Below are 25857 nucleotides of genomic sequence, written 5' to 3' on the forward strand. Positions count from 1 at the left end.
CTATGTAAGTAAAATTTAAAATCACTTTATAGTGTAGAAAATTTCAGTATCAAGAAATGCTTTAAATTCCATGCCATGGTTAATTTTATTCCTGAACTCCATAAACAGAAGGGCAAAATTATGAAAAAGTAGATACATGTTTAAACTGAAATTCATGAACAAGAAATTGAAAAATATAATAGGCAACAACGTGCTGCATCTCAACATTTAGATTCTTTGATATCCATATTTTCCACCAAAGTGCAATTTTACGAATTTATAATCCTTGAAAATTGTTATTATTTTTGTTGCTTGCATTGCTTATAATAGCAGATATGTACAGAAATGTGTCTGGATGATTATATATGAAGAAACATCACAGTAATAATTCTTACTTTTAGAAATGCCAGGATTTGGGAATTATACATTTAATTATCAAATCTCTATCTGGAAATCTTGAGTTTTCTTTTTTCTTTTGATTAAGGCTAGATAAAAATCCATGGAGAAGGAAATGGCAACCCACTCCAGTGTTCTTGCCTGGAGAATCCCAGGGACGGGGGAGCCTGGTGGGCTGCCATCTATGGGGTTGCACAGAGTCGGACACGACTGAAGCGACTTAGCAGTAGCATCAGATAAAAATCCAACTTGTAGACAATGAATTCTGAATTCTAGATTTAGTTACTAGAACAAGATGCAAACAGAGCTCAAAACACCTGTTGAATAACACCTGTGAATTTTCAGCTTGGGATCATCTTGATTCAGCTTGAGAATTCTGCAAGCTGAGGATCCACACAGACTCAAGGATTTGCATGCAATGCAGTTATACATATTTCATAAAGACAAATTATTAACTACTAAGCTGTGAGAATTCTTCCTTTGGCTTTTAAGGAAAGTCCTTGAGTTAATGTTGAATATATCTCTAAAAAATTGGTACTTGTGAAATTAATAGAGTCGAATGACAGTTTGAATAATATTAGGATACATTAAGCACATACTTGGTTGCCTTTAAACATGCAATCAAGAAATCCTGGGGAAGAGCCACGGGCCTTCAGCTCATTGTGGCTGCAGAGAGGCTGCCCAAAGCCCTGGGTTTATATTATAATTTTAAGGGAGGGTAAGAGCCTCAGGTGGGTAGAGACTGAGCCATAATTAATATGATTTAGATTCAGTGTCATGAAACAATTCATACCAGTTACATATAAATTATATCACCTTTATGTTGTGTTGCAAATTATTCTTTCCGCCATACTTCAAACAGAAGGAAAGAATTCTCTCACAGAAAAAAATTACCAACATGGGGGAATACTTGAGGAAACTGTTGGAGAAGCAAACCTTTAGAGAAGAGAGTGATTTAATCACCATTTGCTCTAGGAATGCACAGGTAGGATTTTTAAATGGAGATTAATGAGTGGACTCATGTCAGGTGTATGACAGTCCTCACTCCAGGAGGCACAGATCTGACGGCCTGTGAAAATGTCATCAGACTCTCTTGTGTTCTTTCAGGAACCTAACAGTTATTGACACACGTGATGAAAAGTAATGCTTTCACCTTCAGGGAAGATGCTGGCCCTGATCTGGGAGGGATAAAACCAACTGAGAACACCACTCTGCAGTCTAGATCTCAAACTGTAGCTTTAATCAGCACCCCCTGCAGGGTTTGTTAAAGCAGGGACTGGCTGCGTCCCACCCCCAGAGTTTCTGAGGCAGCAGGTTTAGGTTAGGGTCTAAGAATCTGCATTTCTAACAAGTTCTCCGGTGATTCTGACACTGCTAGCCAGAGATCTATATGCTAGAAATGACTGGTCTAGGTGCTCCACCCAGAAGCAGGAGTGCTCCACTCCTGCTCTCTCCCCCTGGTCTAACAATGGCAAGCAAGGCTCTCCATGATCTGAGTCCCCGCGACCTTTCTGACATCATCTTCTGCAACCCTCTCTGTGGCTGGCCCTTCTCCAGCTTTATGGTCCTCCTGCTGTTCCTTAAACACACCAAGCTTGTTCCCACCTCACGTCCTTTCCTACTGCTGTCCCCTTAACTCAAGAGGCTCTTCTGACAAATCTTCAAATGGCTGCTACCTCATTTCATTCAGCCGTCTATTCAGAGAGGCCTTCCAGAACCATTCTATTTAGAAGCGCCCCTTCTCCAAAGCAACCCCCTTCTTAGCACTTTCTATCCTCTTTCCTGGCTTAATTTTTTCACATCATTTTCACCTAGAAAACTAATATTTACTTTCTAATCGTCCATCTCCTCCTTAGAACATGGACTTTGGTTCACTGCTCTACTCTTGGCCACTAGCAAAGTAGCTGATACACAGTAGAGCTTCAGTGCACATTAGTGAAATGAAAGGATGGATGATTGACTGACGGAATGAAGAAAGAACCACTGCAATTAACCTGCCTCCAAGGTGACAGAGCCAATGGGGTAAAAGTATAAGGTTTTCAAACCAAATCCGGGTGTATGAAAACAATCCATAAATATGAACGTGCATTATGGGCATAAGAGACCTTATTGAGCAACAGGCAGGATAAACTGCTCACTCAGGAGAGTTGATCGTGCACGTCTCCTCCCAATCCCACTTACACTGAGAGCTTACAATTAGCCATGGTGGTAATATTTAAACCATAGGAATTGGCAAACAGTACAAAATCAGGCTTATTTTTGTCAGAGAGCCTGTCTGTCAGCACACCACTGGTCCTACCCATAGAGACACACATTCCAGTACTCAGCTTGATGGCCAAGCCCGCAGACCTGTCATCTGATGAGCTGGATACAAAATGAAGGAGAGAAATTGGGACACCTCAGTAGAATGGGAAATTTCATCCATATCCTCCTCTGGGATGTCCAGCCAGTGGGGCTGAACATCTACCCTGCCCCGCATAAGAAGTCTAACTCTAACACAGGTGCATAGGCAGACACGCGCATGTGTTGTGTGTTAGCCACGCCTCCCTCCTGCCCCACATGAACTGTGGGGAAACTGCCCCCGTCCTTGGTCTTGGGGGTGAAATATATGACTCAGGCTCATACTAATCAACTTGAAAGACAGACCCACGAATGGACTTTCAGTTACCTGAGTCAATAAATCTCCCTCTCCTTCACTCACAACCACATGATATTTTCTAAAGACAGGGCACAAAATAGTACAAGCCCAAGCGTAAGAACAAGAGAATGAAGTACCTGCTCAAGGCCACAAGTGACAGAATGAAAAAAGCAGCAGCAAAGGTTATTTCACAGTTGGTGGTTCTAGGGTTTATTCTTTGTCTAAACATTTTTGCTTAAATTTTAGTTACATTGTCTTTTCCAACTAAAAAATCCAAAACACATGGGTTAGATTTAAGTTTCCTACTCTGTTTATAAACTGTTTTCTCATACACCAGAAAGAAGATATATAAGAAATACTCTCAAATTAATAGGGAATTAAACTGGCAGAGCTGATTTAAATACCATGTATTTAAAGAAAGGAAAAAAAAATCTCTTGTAACAAAGATTGCCGTAGCACATTAATTATAAGGTTTCTGACAGATTTTTATAACTCCAACATGGAGATTTAAAATTACCTTCCCAATTGTTTCTTTTAGCCATTAATGTCTTCAACAGGGGGACATGTTGACCTTTAAGTTTGAACCAATTCAGGAAAATGCCCGAATTCTCATTTGAGTTCTTTTGCAAAAAACTGTTCTTTAGACACAATATAACTTTATCCTCTTATGGGTGCTTTATACCAGCCTCACAATGGCATTTATAGTTTCTGAAACAAATCAAAAAATAACAGAACAAGGGGCACTAGCAAGTCACTGGTTGAAATATAAGTTTAGGCCTCTATTTTGTTTTACTACCAATTTTGGCTAAAGGATGCACTTCTTTCATTTCCAGTTTCCATTATGGCAAAAGAGAGAATTAAAATCTATATCAGGACCACTGGGCTTCCAAAACCCTGCCCACTGAGTCTTTACAGGCAGCCCTGTTCCCATTCTCTACCAGTTCTCTCTATTCCCCAAAGCATTCGACAGGCCTCAGCGCTACTGAAGAATTTGCAATTTTGCAGAGAACTCAGAAGTGTGGGCTCACCTGGCACAACCTACAGAATTTCACTGAAAAGTGCTCAGAAGACTTCCCAAAATTCCCTCCTTAGGACCACGGTCCTTTGAGCTTTTCCAAGCTTCCCTATCACCTCCCTTCCCCATGTCCCTGCCCCTGGCCTGCTGTTCCTATACACCAGGACACTAGCAGACACGAAGCAATCAGAAGATTCCACGTGCTCTGTGAGGGCCTATCAATGCAATGCCCATATGATATTCAGATATGAGCTGCTTTTCCACTTATTTGGCGATCTCTTTCCATTCTGTGCAGGCATTCAGACCATCTTTTTAGTCTGGTCACAGCCCATCTACATTTCACAATGCCTATCTTTCTTCTGCTTTACAAATAACCAGAAACATCCCCAAAAAGTGAAGCTGGAACCTTTAACTTGATGCCCCTCTGAACCTACATCGTGCTTTTCTTCCTCAGCTGAACTTCACGATAGGCCTGTCAAAACACTCTTGTGTGGACACAGGGAAGGAAGGGGAGGGTGGGACGAATCGGGAGATTAGGTTTGACATAAATGCCATGTGCCAAATAGCCAGCTAGTGGGAAGCTTCTGTACAGCACAGGGAGCTCAGCTCAGTACTGTGATGACCTAGAGGGTGGAATGGTGGGAGGGAAGAGAGAGAGGGGACCTTTGTATACATATGACTGATGCACTTCGCTGCACAGCAGAAGCTAACACACTGTAAAGCAATTATACTCCAATTAAAAAAATAAATAAAGAAGGGACTGAGGATCCCAAGCAGTGGATCTGGGCAGTAGCCATGACGCAACAAAACAAAACACAGTGGCCAACACCCACTAGGCCCACTGTACCTTGGTTTCTGTCCACATCACTCCACTGCACCTGCTCTCACCAAGACCAGCAGATGCTAAATCAAATGCGCCTGCTGGGTATTTTGTTATTTGCATCCATGTGCAGTGTGAATCATCATACATATTAGAATATGAGGAATCTGGAGGAATCTTCGCATACAGACTTTCATTTTCTTCAATACAAGTTTTGAGATATATAATGGTTACAAATGTTTAACATTAGTGGAGGGGCTTTAAATCAACATTGCGGTTCTCCAGCCACCTCTGTGTCAGTCCCGCCTTGCTCTCTAGCTGGGAACTGCCTCTCTTCAGACAGGAATTTGGAATGTGGACTGCTGCTACAGCCACACCATTGATGTCCATGCAAACACACATTTCTGCATGGTTTTCATTATTTTGTACATTCCATGGTGTCTCTTGGCGGCTTGTTTATTTAGCATTATATCATAAGCATTTCCCAGGTTGCCCAGCACCATCTCTAATTACCATTTAAATGGCTGCATAATATTCCACTAAGTGGATGAGTCATGATTTACTGAACTCTTACCATACTGTCAGGCATTTATGTTGCTTCCAGTTTTTGCTACCATAAATTGCCCTGCAGATAGCTTTTGCCTAGGTTTGGATTAATGCCTTATGATAATTTCTCCCATATTAGATCACTGGGTTAAAGACTATGAACCATTTTTAAGGCCTCTCGTACACATTTCAAATTCCTTCCAAAAGGATTATTTATCTGTACTGTCCCAGCAATATGTGTGTGTGTGGCGGGGGGGGGGGGTGGGTAGTGGCAGGGAGTAAAATACCCCTGAGAACTGACTGTGTGCTCTGAACAGTGTGGAATCCTGAATGAACAAGCAGCAGTGGGAGCTTAGAGTACAGGGTATTTTAATGGATTCTAAACCTGTAATAAGAGTTCTCTTTGATGGAGGATCACACATCTTCCCCTGGTCCCTCTTCTCCCTCACCAGTTCCTGCTAGAACATCATTTAAAGCACTACTAAAGGGGGACTTCCCTGGTGGTTCAGCAGTTAAGAATCTACCTGGCAATGCAGGGGACACGAGTTCCATCCCTGGGCAGGGAACTAAGATTCCACATGCCACAGGGCAATTAAGCCCACATGTGGCAAAGATCCCATGTGCCAAGCCCCCCTCCACACCTACACACACACACACACACACACACACACACACACAGCCACTAATAAGGGTCTTTACGGCAAGCGGCAATCAACTTTCCTATAACCCAAAGCCACAGCATGAGCAGTGTGAAAGTACTTCTCCCTCTTGTGGGAGCCAGTAAAGGCTGAAAAGGAGACTCTTTCCAGGGGAGAGAGAATCTGCAGATAGCTTGGGTAAGTCATTCATGACCGACGGTCCCTTGAGAGGAACCCAAAGCAGTTGGATCAAGCAGCCAAAGACCAGAAGTGATAAGGAGAGTCAAGCAAAGGAGAGGGTGGCATGGCAGGATGGTCCTGTGTGTCTGGGAAGACCTGGCATCCACAAAGGGAGCAATGCCAGTCCTAGTCCCCCCTTTACCAACCATGCAGCCTCATTCTGACTCCCCAGCTTCTCTGAGCCCCTTCTTATCTGAGGGGACATGGACACCTGCCTCACAGCTGGTTGAAGCTGAGCAGTCTAAACAGCTGAGCTTGCCTTGGAAGACCCAAGGACCCACAAATAGCATGACACCAGACGGTCTGTCCTTCAGCAATGCTCTGGCCTAAACCACATCTAAACATGTCTGGGAGCTTGACTTGTAGAAACAAGTGTCAAATGACCTCTGTCTTTACAAGGCTGCCACTCAGAAGAGGAGCCACACACTCCTTGAGGCCCCACAAAGCAGGACTAAGGTCACAGGGTTAAAGCTGGAAGGCTTCAGGTTTAGGGTCAGAATTAGAACTTTCTACCCAGGTCAGTGCACTCCTTCACACCACACTATAAGAATGACACCAGACCATTTACTAAGTCAGATCAATCCTTAGATAAGCTCTGATCCTTATCAGCTGTATGACCTTGGGAGAGTTATTTAAGTTCTTTCAGTCTCAGTTATTCGTTTGTTAAATGAGGATAAAAAATGCCTACACTGGAAGCTTTCATGGAAGATAATGATATTAATCATAGTCACGATGGATGACAATAACAAGAAAAATAATGGCAAACACTTCTTGAGTTAATATGATAAATTTGCATTGAGATAAACTAAGGGATTTCATACATTATCTCATTTAATCCTTAAAATAGTCTCCTAGGGTAAGAAGTTTTAGTATGTGGCATCATGACTGAGGTGCCTGGTGAATGATAACTAGTATTATGATCTTCAATACTAATAATTCACAAAGAGGAACAGCCCAATTAGTTAGTGGAAGAGCGGGACTGTTGAAATGAATATTGCCTCAAGGACCTGAGCTCCCCTAGGAGGTTTACTGAAAATACCAAAGTGGTACTGACTACGTCAATGACTATACATACCCAAGCTATGACACCTGAAACTGTGCACTTCCTTCCACTTGGATGCCGGGCTTGGTCAGGTGACTTATTTCGGCCAATGGAACAAGAGCAAGCTTTATGCTTCTGCATTTCTCCTTCCTCTCGCGGACCCCTGCTTCCACCATGAGAATAGTCCAGCCTGCTGGAGGATGTCAGGCCAAGTGGAGCAAAGTGGAGTCACTCCAGCTGAGGCTACTCTATGCCATCTAGCTACATCAGACTAGCCAGCTGAGCAAGATGCCTATCAGCCAGGTTGGCCTAGGTCAGTAGAATGTTCCAGACAAATACAGGCCCATGAGCAAAAATAAATGTTAGTGTGTGTCACTGAGATTTCAATGTTCCTGTTATGCAGCATTATTATGGCAGTAGCTCACTAATACAACCAGTTCTTTTAGCTCACAGACACTTTTTCCTGCATAATGACAATCACATCTGGTAAACAAACACTTCCCCAAACAGTTTACATTGACTGTATCATTTATGCTTCACACAAAAACCTATGGGGAACATGTTATGATTACTTACACTGCAGAATGAAAAAATAATTTAAATATCTTGCCCAAGAATATCTTGCAAAAAGAATTTAAATACCTTGCCCAAGCTCAAACAGTAAGTCAGGGAGACAAGTTTTGAAGCTGAGTAGCTGTCTTAAGAGCCCTCACACCCAACCAATGGCTCCTGTACACTGCAAGACAGCTCCCCAAGCCAAGCTGCGCTGTAGAAGCAGTTGCAGGCTCCCCTCATCAGGCCAGGGACTGTGAATCAAGGCCTGCTACTTTCTTCCCTGAGCTGGTGGCTCCATCTCACTCTTTGAGAAGGTGCTCTGGGATTAGGGAACGTGCTCGGAAAAGGAAGCCTTCTACTGACACAAGACCCAAAGCTAAAGGGCTGCAGTGGTGGAGAGCGGTATGTACTCTTCATGATGCAGTGCTTAGAAAATCCTAGCTGTGTGAGGTGCATGAGGGGCCCTGGAAGTCCTGATCTGCACTTCTGCTCCTTCTTGGTAAAGCTCTAAGAATCCATGAGTAAGTCTTGCACTGGCTGAGCAGGTTAAAATATTAGTAGTACTGTTCTCACCCAGACCTGAGCATCTGTCTTCCTGACCTTTGTGACAGCCTTTTCCGGGTTCCTGCAGCCTTTCTAATCTATCCTACACCTCAGGCCAGACAATCTTCCCCAGATGCACACCAGCACATGCCACTCTCTACTTGTATATCTGCAATGTGTCCCTGAGCTGAATACAGCACTCAAGTCCCCTCCTGATGTGGCATCAGAAGATGCTCCCTGGCCTACGGAACAGCTTGTTCCCAGAAGAAAGGGTAGATTGTCCCTTTGTTTGTGTTCATGCTCCTCTTTCTGGTTCAAACACTCTTCACGACCATGTCAGACTCTCATCTAAGCAGGATGTATCTGGGTACAGATACAGAAACAGGGGCTGTGGGATGGAGTAGAGGATAAGCTTTCCTACACAGAAAGCCATGGTGTGGGCTATGTCTCCCTTCTGGCCATGATTCCCGAGTACAGAGACTCGCCAAGTGGTCTTGAGTGTACCCGGAGAGCCTGACCCTGAGACCAAGCAGGGGTGTCTGGGATGCAGGCGAAACAGGGAGCCCAGCTCTACACACATGAAAGACCCAGGATAATGATTACTAATTGATTTAAACTGCCTTAATCATAGCACTTACTCCCTAATAACTTGCAAACCCTTTGTGCCTCACAGATTACTAAGTATGTGCTTGTCCATCACCTCATCTGAGGTCCAGCAAAAGCCGTGCCATCATTTCCATGACACAGCAGAGAGTAAGACCTAGGGAAGTTCAGAACCTTGCTAGGTCAACCAGAAGTAAGACTTAAGGCTCATGTGGTGTTTTCCTCATCTCATTACCCCCAAGTTAGTAAGTCTGTAACTTCATGGTCATGCAAACTGTCAAGCAGAGTCTACTGCATTGTAGAAATTGGCAACAAATCTTTTAAACTGAAAAAGCCCATAACTGGAGAACTGCTAGTAGTTAGAGAAAAGGGGGTATGACAGACACTCCAGGACCTTACCCATGGCCTGGAGGTCACAGGCAGCCTGTTATAGGGGTCACTCTGCCTGAGGGGGAGGGGTTCACACTGAGGAAGTATGCTCAACTCTGGGCTGTGTAGAAGTTTTGGGAAGTTCACCTCCAGGAGTAACCCTCATCCAGTGTGTCATGGCCACGGGAGGAGAAACGCTAACCTTCTAGAGTATGCGTCCAGCAGGGCCCCCAAGTGGGGACAGGCCTCGGTTGGTCACAATAGTAACCCACCCAGTTACCCATGTGTTAATGCCCTGTATTACCTCATTCCCTCCCTGTCTCCTCCATTTTGTCACTGGGCTTTCAGAAATCACCTCCCAAGGAAACTATCTGAATCCAAATAAGGATCTGTTTCTATGAGAAATCTACATAAGATATAGAGAAATGGGCTTCCTATCAAGGAGGAAATCTGGGCTGAAAAACACCCCAGTGAGGCAAAGTAAGTAGAGGCAACTAGTGCAAAAAAGATTAGGTCACTGGGGTCTCTGAGAGTAGAGCAAAGCTACCTAACAGGAAATAGTATGTAACTGCTACTTGGTGACATCATACCTATATTTCAGATGACATATGTCTGTGTGAGGGAGGGGGAGGGATGGAGGGGGGGATAATGTCTTAGGTATACCTAGTAACTAAGCCAACAAAACTGGAATGATGAACATCAGTGAATTTTACAGGAACATACTACAAATGCTTGCATTACAGTCTTCCTAAGGCTATTTTGACAACTGAGTGACTAGAAACCACATGAGGCACTAACAGTGTGCCTGGCACATAGTGAACACATGATAAGAATTATGCATAACTATAGTAGGCACTGTAGTGTTCCCCGAGGTTCTCCTTACGCGGCCACTGCACAACTCCTACTGGCCATGATGCCATGTGCCTAAGAGATCATAGCTCCCCACACCACACTTACTCCACTCTGGGAAATGACTTCAGGTGACAGACTTGCCTCGCCCAGGAAGTACCATCCCGTTTCCAGGTGACCTACACCAACATCAGACCAATACAGGTTATGCAAAGCTGACCCCTTGCTGGGTGTGGTGAAGGGGAAACTCTGCAGTGTGCTTTATGTTTCATCAGTTTTCATCCCAATCCCAAAGAAAGGCAATGCCAAAGAATGCTCAAACTACCGCACAATTGCACCCATCTCACACGCTAGTAAAGTAATGCTCAAAATTCTCCAAGCCAGGCTTCAGCAATACGTGAACCGTGAACTTCCTGATGTTCAAGCTGGTTTTAGAAAAGGCAGAGGAACCAGAGATCAAATTGCCAACATCCGCTGGATCATGGAAAAAGCAAGAGAGTTCCAGAAAAACATCTATTTCTGCTTTATTGACTATGCCAAAGCCTTTGACTGTGTGGATCACAAGAAACTGTGGAAAATTCTGAAACAGATGGGAATACCAGACCACCTGACCTGCCTCTTGAGACATCTGTATGCAGGTCAGGAAGCAAGTTAGAACTGGACATGGAACAACAGACTGCTTCCAAATAGGAAAAGGAGTACGTCAAGGCTGTATATTGTCACTCTGCTTATTTAACTTATATGCAGAGTACATCATGAGAAACGCTGGACTGGAAGAAACACAAGCTGGAATCAAGATTGCCAGGAGAAATATCAATAACCTCAGATATGCAGATGACACCACCCTTATGGCAGAAAGTGAAGAGGAACTAAAAAGCCTCTTGATGAAAGTGAAAATGGAGAGTGAAAAAATTGGCTTAAAGCTCAACATTCAGAAAACAAAGATCATAGCATCTGGTCCCATCACCTCATGGGAAATAGATGGCGAAACAGTGGAAACAGTGTCAGACTTTATTTTTGGGGGCTCCAAAATCACTTCAGATGGTGACTGGAGCCATGAAATTAAAAGACGCTTACTCCTTAGAAGGAAAGTTATGACCAACCTAGATAACATATTCAAAATCAGAGACATTACTTTGCCAACAAAGGTCTGTCTAGTCAAGGCTATGGTTTTTCCTGTGGTCATGTATGGATGTGAGAGTTGGACTGTGAAGAAGGCTGAGTGCCGAAGAATTGATACTTTTGAACTGTGGTGTTGGAGAAGACTCTGGAGAGTCCCTTGGACTGCAAGGAGATCCAACCAGTCCATTCTGAAGGAGATCAGCCCTGGGACTTCTTTGGAAGGAATGATGCTAAAGCTGAAACTCCAGTACTTTGGCCACTTCATGCAAAGAGTTGACTCACTGGAAAAGACTCTGATGCTGGGAGGGATTGGGGGCAGGAGGAGAAGGGGACGACAGAGGATGAGATGGCTGGATGGCATCACTGACTGGATGGACGTGGGTCTGAGTGAACGCCGGGAGTTGGTGATGGACAGGGAGGCCTGGCGTGCTGCGATTCATGGGGTCGCAAAGAGTCAGACATGACTGAGCGACTGAACTGAACTGAAGCCAAATCCAGTTTGCCACTTGTTTTTACAAGTGTTGGCACTTGTAAAACACAGCCACCCATTCCGTCAGGTGTTGTCTGTGGCTGATCTGCTACAACAGCAGTTAAGGAATTGCAGCTCAGGCTGTCTGGTCCACAAAATGTAGGGTATTCACTTACTGGCTCTTTACAGAAGTTTGCCCACATCTGCTCTAGTGTTGTAGTATCCGATACAGCAGCCATTCGCTATTTGTAAGTATTTAAATTGAAATTATTTAAAATTAAATACAATTAATATTTCAGTTCCTCAGCCACACTGATCACATTTCAAATGCTCAGTTTTCACATGTGGCTCTGCTACTGGACAGCACAAAGAGCATTCTCAATATCACAGGAAGTTGACAGGGCTGCCTTTAGTTCGCAGATCAGGTGAAGGCTAGATGTTCCCTGATCACATTCTTACCCTCCCCTTCTCCTTCCATGTCCTCTTCCCTCCTTCCCTTACAGGTACCTCCTTCAATAAATCAGAAGTATCTGCAACCATACTTCAAACTCAGCTTCCAGGGAGCCTGACCCAAGACATTGATATCCTTGTATTGCATCCACAGATCCGTTTCTTTCCCTCTCCTGTGACAGAGGCTGTGAGCTACTAAGTCACAGGGGAGAACGTCAGCATCCCCCCTAAATCTCTAGCCCCCAGCACACAGCAGTCATTTAACAAGTACAGAACGAATAAATCAGGTAAATAAATGGCCCCTTCACATGCTGTACTCCTGGTGCCCAGCCAACAGCCCAGAGCTCCTCTTGACCTGCTCCTACAGCAGATTCAAGCTAAATTTCTCAGCCATTTAGCGTTGTCCAGAAGTCCGGCTGTGACAGCTAATAAACGAAACCTTTCAATTTGCAACTCTTCCTGAATCTTGGCTGACCAGATTCTTAGGACAGCCAAGAGGCCAGATCCTTAGGATGCTTCACACCTAGATCTTAGTCCTCAGCCCCTTGACCTCACCAATGCAGACATTCCACCCTCGGTGCCTCTGAGAGGCAGGAAACAAGATAAGGGAGGCTGTGTCTGTGTCCGCACCTTCTTAAACCCACTAACAAGGACAGCATCTGTGACACCAGCCGATGCTCATTAAGCCAAGGCTCTTGTGGCCAGTTCTCTCAGATTTCAGGATCAGGAAATTTTGATTTCTGCTTTTATGACAAGATTTTGCATATCATATCTGAGGTGGTCAGAGGAAAAACAAATCAGTAAGTAATATCAAAAGGAGGATTTTCTCCTCCGAGTTAAGCATCCCAAGAAACTTCTGGCCCCTCATTATGGTATCTACAACACCTGGGAGCAGCGGCTCAGCCGGGCTTCCCTCAGAGTCCAGCTGAGAACACACTCCTCTGATGCTGTGGGGAAGACGCTGACCCCAAAGTTGTGTGGGATGTATATGACACTCTTCCACAGCCCCCACACGTCGGGGGCCTGTAGTTTTAACTGGCTGGGTTGTCGGCAGCCGTACTGAAAGCAGAGCAATTGCGGGACAAAATGGCCCAGTAAGAGCTGATACCCCTGCCGCTCCTGTTGGGGGTCCTTCATAAATGTACTTCATTAAGAAAAAAAGAGGTGTTGGGGTCTTCCCTGCTCCTGCACCACCCTTCCAGCTCTCCAAGACTCCTTTTGTCCTCCCAGAAGATGAGGCCTGGCAGAAAGAGAAGCCCTCACAGAACTAGTCAGCCTCAGCAACCTTCTGTCTCATAGTAAAGCACTTGTTAATGTTTACAACGGCGGTAGGAAGACGGCACTCAGGTGAGGAGAAACATTCAAACCACAGCAACACTAAAGGGAGGTCATTGACGTACATTCTTACCTAGTTGAAGCCCAACGCCACAGAAGTAGCTGCAGGTTCTTTGGAGTCAAAAAGGTACAGTCACTGGCTAAGGAAACGTTTTAGTACTATGGTTATATGTGAAAGCAACTGAAGAGCCCATAGGTTTAAGTTTCATTTGCTACAATAAGTATTTTTCTCCTTGACTGCAGAGTTCTCCCAGAAGTCCCACCCACCACTCTGCTTACATCTCATTGGTCAGAACTTGGTCATGTGGCCACACACAGCCGCAAGCGGTGCTGGGAAATACAGCCAGAATCGGTTCTGATCTCAGTAAGGAAGAAGGTGAGAACAAACATTAGGTAGGGAACTAGCAGTCTCTTCTACCTGGTTAATTTCTTTTTTTTTTTTTAATTGGTGATCAAAATTGCAGAGGAATTAAGAAACTTGCCCAAGGAAACAGAAGAACCAGGACTTGAAATCCAGGTTTTCCTACCAAATATCCTATTCCCTGCCGATTGCTTTCCTAACAGAGGGCTTCCTGAGCTGTTGAGGCTTTCACAGAAGTCACTGACAGAGACCATTAACAAAGGAGTATTCTTGCTCCCTCCTATACACCCCCCCCCCCCCGGTCCATCTCCCCAGGCTCATTGGGGTCCTGAAAAATCAGTCTCAGTTTTAAAATAAATCTGTCACCTCCATCAATCATGAAAAGCAATCGGTCACTGGCCTGCAGGGGTGGAGGCCATGTCAAATCAGGGATTGGACTAAATTGGAATTGACCAGTGGATTCAGTCCAACCACCATCGTGACAGTTCCAGAGACACTCGCAGAGGCCGGGGTTGCTTTTATTGCCTGCTGCTTGTGTTTCTGTCTTGGCGCTACAGCGACAAGAAAAAAAGAGGTCATCTCCTACGCTGCTCTGAGATCCCCGAGAATAGTTATGCAAAGATAAGGCAGAAGAGAAAAAACCAATTTCCTTCCAATATTTTTAGCTTCTTAGGAAAACAACTACAGTGAAGAAAATATTCATCTCTGCCACTGTGACAAAGAATGACTAGGATATAAAGCAAATGCAATGAGGCCTCATGTACAGTGAGAAAATAACACGATTTAGAGACCCCAGTGACATTGAATTTCTTGAGGAAGTGTGTGTACTTCCATTTCTCTGGTGAACCTCCCCAGAAAGGCCCCCAAGCACATAAAGGCCACTTTATTCCTTTACTTTTCAAATAGGTCCTTTTACATATGCAACTAAATGGCTCTTATATCTGGATGGTGTTAGATTATAAAGGATTCTATATGCAAAAAATAAACACTTCATAAGGAAAGTCGGTTTTACATATATCATTGTGAAAGACTAGAATAAATGCCTTTAAAGAGACAAAGTCCAACAGGGATGACACTGCATGAGACAAGAGAAAAATATTAAACTGGATCGTACAGGAATGAATGAACACGTTCAAACCTCACTGCTCACCAAAGCCACATACAAGAAAACATAGGCATGCTATAGAATTGATTTCTAACATCAGAACCAATTAGCAGTCATTTACCTTCTCTGTGCCAACAACTGTGCCAGGTATGTTCATAAATGGTGTCCAGTTAGTCCTTGTTCCAAGTCTATAAGGCAGTCACACTTTATTCCCATTTTACAGATGAGAAAGCAGAAGCTCAAAGAGATTAGCAACACTTATTAAGGGACAGAGGCAAGGGCAGGTCTGAAACCCACTCGTGACTGCAAATCCAGTGAGGATTCTCTGCGTTGGACAGCAGCCTCCTTTCTAGAAGGTTACTGACGATATTCAAGTTAGGTGATACTGTAGAGCCGGGACAGACCAGAGGCTTCATCCAGTGTTCAGAGCTTGGGTCTGCCCTCACTAGCTTATTAGTAGACAAGTGACTTCCTTCTCTGAGTTTCTTCCTCATTTTTAAAAATGGCATGATAATACCTCTCCAAGTGCTATTAATGTTTAATTAGAGAATGAGGAAAAATGCCTGCCATATATTATATTTCTATTCTATTCTAATGACAAAAATGGCCCAGGAAACATTCATTATGAAATCAGAACACTTGGAGAGACTCCTTTGGGGGAACCGTATGCTCTGAACTGTACTGCCGTTTGCGTGATGGGACCGCTCATTAGTCCAGCAAATCCTCTCCAAATACTCGCTCATTGTCAGGCTGTGCTGGGCACTAGGAGACCAGAGCTTCAAAGACACGAGGTCCCTGCCCTTGAGGAATCTGCTGAGGGGCAGTGCACAGAGTCTCTGTGGTCACTGATTGCCAGCCTGTGTCCGGTGAAGGCCACTGTGACTCACGGGATGGCTCTTGTCCCCACCTGCCGCCCAGATCAGTGTCCTGCTTCCCACTTGGAACAGCAACCTCATCCTCGACACGTGATCCCCAGGGCCTCTGGGAGACTACATTCAGTGCTCTCAGCACCCACCCCGCCCCCATGCCTTTCTTTTCTGCCATGAAAGACTTTGATGCCCAAGGAGCCTCTGAGGTCAGGCAAAATCAAGGGCCTGATCTCTTAACCAAGCCCCTCACCTCACCAAACCCCTTGGCTCTTAACCAAGATCGCTCACCTTTGTGTCACCTTTTCCACCTTTGTGTCATATTGCTTAGTGCAGAGTTTCTGAGCAGCCTGCCCTTCAGTTCACATGGGGTGTGCGAGATGGAATGATCTAAATGGGTCTGGGAATAGTCATGCCAAGCCCTGAGCACCCCAAAAAAGGCAAACTCCTCCACACTGCCCTTCTCCATAATGACTCCCCCCAGGACCACCCAGCAATGCTCTTCCAACTAACAACATGGACAGCCTATACTTGGTGCAAAGTTCTGTACTTTGTGTCAGGGATCAGCAGGAAGCAAGGCTAACGCCTTCTTAGCCCTGAGGAGTTTACAGCATCAAACATCACAGGACTGAGTGTTCAGAGGAAAACAATAAAGGTAGGTGGTCTTATAATCAGAAGGTGAAAACACGTTGCAATAGGCAGCTAGGGAGTAAGGGGCTGCAGGTCAAGGTCAACAGAAAACGCAAGGTTGTCTGTCATCTTCATGGGCCAGTCTAGTTTTAGAGCCCTCCTTCATATCACATTAAGATGCACCTCCATTCCACCTCCAACATGAAGTATAATTTTTTGTCATAAAATTATTTTGAAATATTTAAAAAATAATTTTGCCCCAATGTGGCTCCCAATTATTATTCTTATTGGCTCAATATTATTTGACTCCCAATAACAGTAACTTATCACCTATGCTTTCTCCAACCATTTTGTTCCTTGGGGAATTCTCAGTCTTTGAGAAAAGCTAGCCTATAGTTTATTGCTAAATGTAATAAAATTTCTGAACAGTGAATTGACTACACACACACACACACACACACACACACACACACACACACACGTGTATGTATGTATGCATGCTTAGTTGCTCAGTCATGTCCGATCGTTTGCAATCCCATGGACTTTAGCCTCCCAGGATCCTCTGTCCATGGAATTCTCTAGGCAAGGATACTGGAGTGGGTAGCCATTCCTTTCTCCAGGGGATCTTCCCGACCCAAGGATCAAACCCAGGTCTTCTGCATTGCAGGCAGATGCTTTATCATCTGAGCCACCAGGGAAGATATATGTGTGTGTGTGTGTGTGTGTAAAACATAGGCATGCAGATATATTTCATCGATACAGAATTAAAGGCTGATTAGCTTCAATACAGGTTTCCTACACATTTTTGAGCCATTAAATTGCTTTTCCAGTCTTCAGACATTCCTGAAATCTCCTGGCCACAGTGTCAAAGGATGAAAAGGAGCTTGGAAAGGCAGGTAGACAGGACAGGGAAGGTTGGGAGAGCTTGTGAAGGGCCCTGAGTGGCAGGCAGGGTATGGAGGTCACTCTGAGGGCTGTGGGGGGACGTGGGGATGATGTAAACAAGGGAAGAAATAAGGCCAGGTCTGTGTTGGAGCATCACCATTGTTGTCCCATGGAGGCTGGATGGTGGCGAGGATGCACAGCGGGGAGAGGCCGGGCTGTGAGTGGGAACAGGAAGGAGAGGCTAGAGGGCAGATCCGAAGGAGAGAAGAGGAGGCCCCTCCAGCACGGTGAGTGTAAGGATGGAGAAGACAAATCATCCAGACAGGCAGGCAGGGAGGGGACTTAGGGAGAGAATCTCTGAAAGCTCCAGTGGAACAGGGAAGAGGTACAGTGAGAACACAGCACGCCAAACACCCGGGGCTGCTCTCCCCCTCGGGATATGCTCACTGAGGGCATGAAGTTCTTCAGGCCATAGGGTTTCCATGGAGACGGAGATGGGAAACAAAAAAGTAAATCTTCACTGCATTCCCATCCAACACACCCAGCCAACATCAGCCCCTCAACCCTCCAATCACAACCTTTCCCTCTTTATACTTATGTGTTCGTTCAAGCCTCATGACAGCCCAAGGAGATGGATACTGTTATTCTGAATTTACAGAAGAGGAAATGAAGGTCCAGAGAAGTTCAATAACTTGCCCAGGGTCACACCACCGCTAGGGTGAGATGATAATTTGAATCTGGAAAATCACACTCTTCCCACAATACCTTGTTGCTTCCAAAGCCCACTAATACCAGGGCAAGAATATAAGTATTACTGGCATTGAAGAAAGATGTACAGACAACATCTTATTGTACTAATGTCCTATGCATTTAAATTCTTTTACTCATTTAGTCACCACGAGCCTGTTGTCTCAGCATCACAAGCCAATGGATCCAATAATGCCATTTCTGTGTCACTTCCGTTTGGCCCTCATGGCAACAGGGTCTGCAGATGCCCCTCCCATCCTGCAAGGGCTCATTGAAATGGATCAAAAAAGAAAAGATACAGATGTAGCAAAATGAAATTGCATTTAAAAAATACAACATTACCTATTGGAAAAGAAATGAAAATAATAATCCACCTTAGAAACTTAACAGGTCTCATAAGACTGGTAAGACAAGATTGGAAATAGGTGTAAAAGCCAGTGTGAGATTTCAACGAATTCTGATGGCAAAGAATACTCCAGTGACGTAGGTGGACAGGAGAGTAAAATTGGGAAAGAGGGGGCAGAAGCAGGGAAATGGACAGTTTTTGTTTTTCCTAGGCATTTTTAAAAAATTTCGTTTCATTTTTAATTGGAGGATGATTACTTTACAATATTGTGTTGAGTCCTGCTTACATCAACATCAATCAGCCATAGGTACACACGTGTCCCCTCCCACTGAACCTCCTTCCCACCTCCCACCCCTTCCCACCGGTCTTGGCTGTCACAGAGCAGCGGCTTCGGGCTCCCTGCGTCATACAGCAAATTCCCACTGGCCTCTGTTTTACATATGGTAATGTACACTTTTCAACACTACTCTCTCAAATCATCCCACTCTCTCCTTTCCTCGCGTATCCAAAAGTCTGTTCTTTATGTCCGCATCTCCTTTGCTGCCCTGCAAACAGGATGGCTGATCTGGTGTGAGAGGAGGGAGAGAGAGAGGGAAGGATCTCAGATGACTTCCTGAACTTGCAGTAGGCAGGCTGCTGTTTATCAAACAGAGGCAGGCCATTTTTGGTACTCAACCTTAGTGGTGAGATGGATACAAGGCAGGTAGAGAAAGCAGTTAAGTGTATAGACCTGGAGCTCAGAAGAGAGGTGGTAACGTGTCCATCTCTTGTTGAAGCAATGGGAACAGGTAAGACAAACCCAGAGAGCATAATATGTAATGAAGAGAGAAATGGGCAAGAGGACACAGTCCTAAGATGGACCTGGAGACTGTCACATGGAATGAATTAAGTCAGAGAAAAACAAATATCACATGTTAATATATATATATATGTAGATTTTAGAAAAAATGGTATAGATGATCTTATTTGCAGAACAGAAATAGGCATACAGATATAAAAAACAAACATGGACACCAAGGAGGGAAGCGAGTGGTGGGATGAATTGGGAGATTCAGGTTGACATGCATACACCACTGATACTATGCATAAAACAGATAGCACTTCCCTGGTAGCTCAGTGGTAAAGAATCCGCCTGCCAATGCAGGAGACACAGGTTTGATCTCTGGGTTGGGAAGATCCCCTGGAGAATGAAATGACAACCCACTCCAGTATTCTTGCCTGGAAAAATTCCATGGTCAGAGGAGCCTGGTGGGCTACAGTCCATGGGGTCGCAAAGGAGTTGGACATGACTTAGTGACTAAAGAACAACAATAACATAAAATAGGTAACTAATGAGAACCTACTGTATAGCTCAGGGAACTCTACTCAGTGCTCTGTGGTGACCTACATTGGAAAGAAATCCAAAAAAGAGGGGATATGTGTAACCATGTAACTGATTCACTTTGATGTACAGCAAAAATTAACACAACATTGTAAAGCAACTATACTCCACGAAAAATTAACTTTTTAAAAAAGAAACACCAAATACAGAAATCAGAGATGAGAGACAGAGGGTATATGATTCAAGAAGCTAGAAAGAGTTTTCATTTGGAAACCAGCTGACAGTGCAGCCCTCAGGGAGGTCAGGGTGGAAATCCCCCCATTGACCCCGGTAACATGGAATTTTTCTAGGATATGGAGGCATGGTCGTGCTTAAATGGATGAAAAGCTGAGGAAGACAGCAATCCCCTAAGGAAAATAGAGGAATGAATCTGGGAGGGAAAATGTCAGGTGCTAAAAATTCAGAGCCTGCTAAGCCAAGCCTAAAGAAAGATAAGAACCTGCAAATATTTGACATGTGTTAATGCCAACAAGGGAAAGAATTGATTCTGCTCCAAATAGGGGGCCCTGACTTGTAAGTGATGATAAGAAATAAAAGTCATTGATTATCAGCTACAAACACCAAACCACTTATTTGCAGAGTTATTGTCTCAGGGAAATGGAGAAGAACAAAGAGAGGATGTAGACTTATAATAGTTATAGATGAGATGTCCAAAGAAACAAAGTAGCTCATCCGCTGTTGAGGACAAGGTGTAAATTGACCGAATTGTGGACAGACTGTCTCAAAGTCTCAGAGATTCTCACTAACCTGGCAACAGGACACTTCTAGGAATTTATTCTAGGAAAGATACTAAATATGGGCATACATATTTGTATCTAAAAGATATTAATAGCAATTTCTTAAAAATTAGAAAAGACTTAAATGTCCATAAATAGAAGTTAGGATAAAATCAATGGTACATCCATATTAAAAGCATATCAAGACATGACTCAAAACAAAGACTTAAAGCAAAATTTCCACTTTCCACCCCTGGTTCACCTGTTCTAGGCCACTCTGGCTTCTGCCTGTTTGTACCCCATAATAGTTACTCATATTAACTCACCAGTGGCCACCAAGGTGCCAAGCCTTTTAGAGAACATCTTACTCGACCTTCAGGCAGTTGACCACTTTAATAGCAATTTCTTAAAAATTAGAAAAGACTTAAATGTCCAGAAATAGAAGTTAGGATAAAATCAATGGTACATCCATATTAAAAGCATATCAAGACATGACTCAAAACAAAGACTTAAAGCAAAATTTCCACTTTCCACCCCTGGTTCACCTGTTCTAGGCCACTCTGGCTTCTGCCTGTTTGTACCCCATAAGAGTTACTCATATTAACTCACTGGTGGCCACCAAGGTGCCAAGCCTTTAAGAGTGCATCTTACTCGACCTTCAGGCAGTTGACCACTGTCTCCATCCTCAATCTTGCTGTTGCCCCAAAGCTTCCACGTTTTCCCCTTGCCTCTCTAGCTGTTTCTTCACGGTCTGCTTTGCTGGCTCTGAATTTGCAACCCAACCTCACAATGGTGGTGGTGGTACATTGTTCAGGGTTCCCTTCTTTATCGCCACACCTCATCTAGACAGATCACATTTACCGCCCTGGCTCTGGGGGAGGGGAGTGAGCTCCTTGGACAACTATGAGCTTCCCTCATAGCTCAGTTGGTAAAGAATCCACCTGCAGTGCAATTGTAGGTTCAATTCCCTGGTTCAATTCCTGGGTCGGGAGGATCCGCTGGAGAAGGGATAGGCTACCCACTCCAGTACTCTTGGGCTTCCCTTGTGGCTCAGCTGGTAAAGAATCCGCCTGCAATTCGAGAGACCTGGGTTCGATCCCTGGGTTGGGAAGATCCCCTGGAGAAGGGAAAGGCTACCCTCTCCAGTATTCTGGCCTGGAGAATTCCATGGACTGGATAGTCCATGGGGTCGCAAAGGGTCGGACATGACTGAGCGACTTTCACTTCCACTTATGCATTGTCTAGGGCACAAGTTGTCCTGTTATCTGATTCTGATTCTGATTCTGAGAGCTACTTTACAGCCCTGCAAGTTTTACATAACAGACAGCAACACAGAATAATTTTTGTCTACAGACATGGAAATGGTTCTGTCCCAAGAAGGAACACTCTCCTCCCTTTCCAAAGAGAAAAAGAAAGCCAGTTTTGCCTCTATTCGCATATTCCCCTCACTATTTCTCATCTATAAATGTGTCTGACTTTTTTATTTTCCTCTATACTGGCTATGACACTTCACTGGTTTCCTCATAAATGAATTAAATAAAATCATGTTGATCTTTACTTCTGGAAAGAGTCATGATTTTACATTTTCTGGAAAATTATTTTTCAGTAGGTTTAAGAGCTATACAGCAACAAAGAGCCAAAGAACCCAAATTATATCTTCCTGACCACCCTCCACCTCACTGATTTGTACACACACAGAGTTGGTTCTCTCTGTTTGCAATAGTTATGTTCTATAAAGTGGCTCTGAATTAGCGAACACTGAGCCATTGCTCCTAGGCTCCTGAGAGCCTGGATACAACATTTTTGACAAATGATCAATACATAACCTTGTTTTACATGTGCTTTTGTTTAAAGATACCTTGTTTAATGTATGTTGTTAATTCATTAACGTTGAACTCACAGCTGATAGCTATAACTCACGCTTGAGCATAGCCTACCTAACATGCATCTTTTCTATAAGGCACGTCACAGCCTTCTTGTACACAGGGACAGCACATTGGCACTCTGCTTGGGGGTCATTTTAAACAGAAAAATCAGCAACAAAAAGCACAAAAATGGGGAAAACATGGCACTAAATAGACCGTGAAGAGGATATTGTTTACAGGAAGAGGGCTGAGACAAGAAGGCAGAGCATCTCTTTGTTTAACCTGGTAATGTGTGCATTTGGCAACTTGAATTTCTCACCTCTCTGTGCATGTCTGTGGTTGACCGTGAAAACACCATGAGTATTGATTTCGGTGTTACAATTACATTTTAGCAAGGAGATGAATTTGCCATCATAGAGTCTGCAAATATTGACAGACTTTATGTTTGCCATCTACATGTACTACACACCTTCCCTTAGTTTCAGGATCCATAAAAACCAAGAGTATGTCTATTTTATTCATCATGTAACCTACTTAATACCTATTTGCTTTTATTGAAGTAAAAAATAGTAAGTGCACAAGAGAATGTTCACTCAGTTCAGTCCAGTTCAATCACTCAGTCGTATCCGACTCTTTGCAACCCCATGAATCACAGCACACCAGGCCTCCCTGTCCATCACCAACTCCCGGAGTTCACTCAAACTCATGTCCATCGAGTCAGTGATGGCATCCAGCCATCTCATCCTCTGTCATCCCCTTCTCCTCCTGCCCCCAATCCCTCCCAGCATCAGGGTCTTTTCCAATGAGTCAACTCTTGGCATGAGGTGGCCAAAGTACTGGAGTTTCAGCTTTAGCATAAGTCCTTCCAATGAACACCCAGGACTGATCTCCTTTAGAATGGACTGGTTGGATCTCCTTGTAGTCCAAAGGACTCTCAAGAGTCTTCTCCAACACCACAGTTCAAAAGCATCAATTCTTTGGCGCTCAGCTTTCTTCACAGTCCAATTCTCACATCCATACATGACCACTGGAAAAACCATAGCCTTGACTAGACAGACCTTTGTTGGCAAAATAATGTCTCTGCTTTTTAATATGCTGTCTAGGTTGGTCACAACTGTCCTTCCAAGGAGTAAGCGTCTTTTAATTTCATGGCTGCAATCACCATCTGCAGTGATTTTGGAGCCCAAAGGAATGTTCATTATACATGGCTAAATAAAGAAATCAGTTAGAGAACACGTACATGTTGGCTTAATTTTATGCAAAGAGATGTGTATATCTGCATTAGAAAACAAAAACAAGCCACTGGAAGAGTTACACCAAAATTTAGAGTAGTTATCTCCAAGTGGTGGGGTTATGGGTGATTTGTACATTATTTCAGTGTTTTTAGGTATCTCCCAAAATAAAAATAATGAAACACATTTCTTTTATCATTACTACAAAATGCCATGAAAATGTGAAGAGCCGCCCTAATTTCCCACCATGTACAGAAGTGTCTGAACAATCTCAGGGACGAGAGTCTCTCTAACTTGCAAGCAAACATCTTGGTCAGCATCCCATTCATATGACAAGGTTCATGGCTTATCCCCAGAGGCCAGCACTCTCCTAGGTAATATCTTTCATCTGGTATCTTTGAAAATATGTGGCCAGAATTAAGTTTAATGCTCTTGTCATATTATACGGTATCCCACTGCCCAGTCATTCTGAATCCTAAATTCCCCGTGACTTCCAAGACAGCGGAGTAGAAGGACGTGCACTCATCTTTTCCTCCAACAAAAACTGCAACTAGCATCTGAACAACCATCGACAGGTGGATGCTGGAACCCACCAAATAAAGATACCCCACATCCAAAGACAAAGGAGAAGCCACAATGAGATGGTGCGATCACAGTAAAATTCCCATAACATAGAATATCATTACATTCTTAGCCACATCAGGATACATTCTTAGCCACACACAAGGATGCATGCTCACCCCTGCTTCAAACTTCTGGGTGTACCAGCCAGACACTGACGTGAAATGCTAAAGACTCTGTCCTCAGGGAGTTCAGAGTCTAAGACAGCTCAAAACAGTGGGATGGCTCTTAACTGCCTTCTAGAGGCCGTTAGCTGCCTAAGCTGCCAATGGCTTTTATTAAATGCATTGGGGTGGGTGCAGAGATCCAGGCACATACACTACCAATCATAAAAGGCAATTATGGGTCACATTACTGACTTCTTTCTTCTTAGGGATATTCCTCTGGGCTCAATTTCATTGTGTTTAGTTCATATACCATCCTAAGTATAAATAGTCTGGGTTAACTTTCAATGGACTTTCTGCTTAACCTTCAAATTAAAAAAAAGAATCAATTAGTCAGAACTCCTGCCTCCTCCCATTACCCCTCCACCTTTCGGTAAATCCAAGATTTACAGCACACTGAAACCTTCAACAGTGGCCAGAGGGCAGGACTCATAAGTCTGGGGTCAGAGGATGTTATGTCACACTCATCCCAAGATCTGAGATATACGGAAGGTCTTATAACTCCTGAGAGTTTCTGTGTCCCCCAGAGTAAAATGGTGGTGATTATCCAGGTTAGTCTCAGAGTCACAGGGAGGATCAACAGAGATAATGTTTATAAAAGGCTCTCAGAAGATAGCATCATAAAGGATTTACAAACACAGGTGGTACTGGTCACCTGCACAGGACTTGTGTTTTCCTCCCAAATTGAGTTTCCTGAATTGGGGTCTGGATGTCTGCCCTGCCATCATGCTAAGTCAAGAGATTCACAATTAGGGCCCTCCTTCCTCTGAAAGGGTTTCTTTGACACACTTTCTTTGGGTCAGGCTCCCAGCTTCCTTCCCATCTCGATAAATAATTCCGTCCTCCCCTCCCCAGTCCTCATGGCTTGCTGCTGCTCAGTCATGTCTGACTTTTTTGCGACTCCATGGTCTACAGCCCGTCAGGCTCCTCTGTGCATGGGATTTTCCCAGCAAGAATAATGGAGTGTGTTGCCATGCCCTCCTCCAGAGGATCTTCCGGACCCAGGGACTGAACCCATTTCTCCTACATGGCAGGCAGATTCTTGAAATTGGAAATCCTCAAGCAATTTCAAACCTAACTGTATCCCAAAGAGCGACACAAAGCCCATATTAATTAATGAGGTCAATGTAAACCATGAAACTGTTAGAAATACCAACTTGGTAATAGTTTTTAATCATTAATCAATGCCTTGTTGGGTCATGTAAACTGCTGTTCATGTATTTTTCTGATTTTCTAAATTTTCTGCTGGGCAGCAGGTACATCACCAAAACATCCACGCATTTGACACTGACTTCCTGAGTGCCTACTATGTGACAGGCACGGTTGCAG

General features: G+C 44.0%; 1 protein-coding gene and 1 long non-coding RNA gene across 3 annotated transcripts in view; both read right to left on the reverse strand.

The window, feature by feature from the left end:
- The window catches only part of LOC129625959 (uncharacterized), a 115318-nt gene extending 100659 nt beyond the window's left edge, over positions 1 to 14659 (reverse strand). The window contains exon 1 of the long non-coding RNA XR_008701675.1: positions 13683 to 14659. This is a non-coding gene — a long non-coding RNA (uncharacterized LOC129625959). The remainder of the gene's footprint in view (positions 1 to 13682) is intronic.
- PTPRT (protein tyrosine phosphatase receptor type T) overlaps positions 1 to 25857 on the reverse strand; it is a 1142536-nt gene that overhangs the window by 566582 nt on the left and 550097 nt on the right. The window lies entirely within an intron of this gene.

This window comes from Bubalus kerabau, chromosome 13 (assembly GCF_029407905.1).
Source record: "Bubalus kerabau isolate K-KA32 ecotype Philippines breed swamp buffalo chromosome 13, PCC_UOA_SB_1v2, whole genome shotgun sequence".
Taxonomy (NCBI): Eukaryota; Metazoa; Chordata; class Mammalia; order Artiodactyla; family Bovidae; genus Bubalus; species Bubalus kerabau.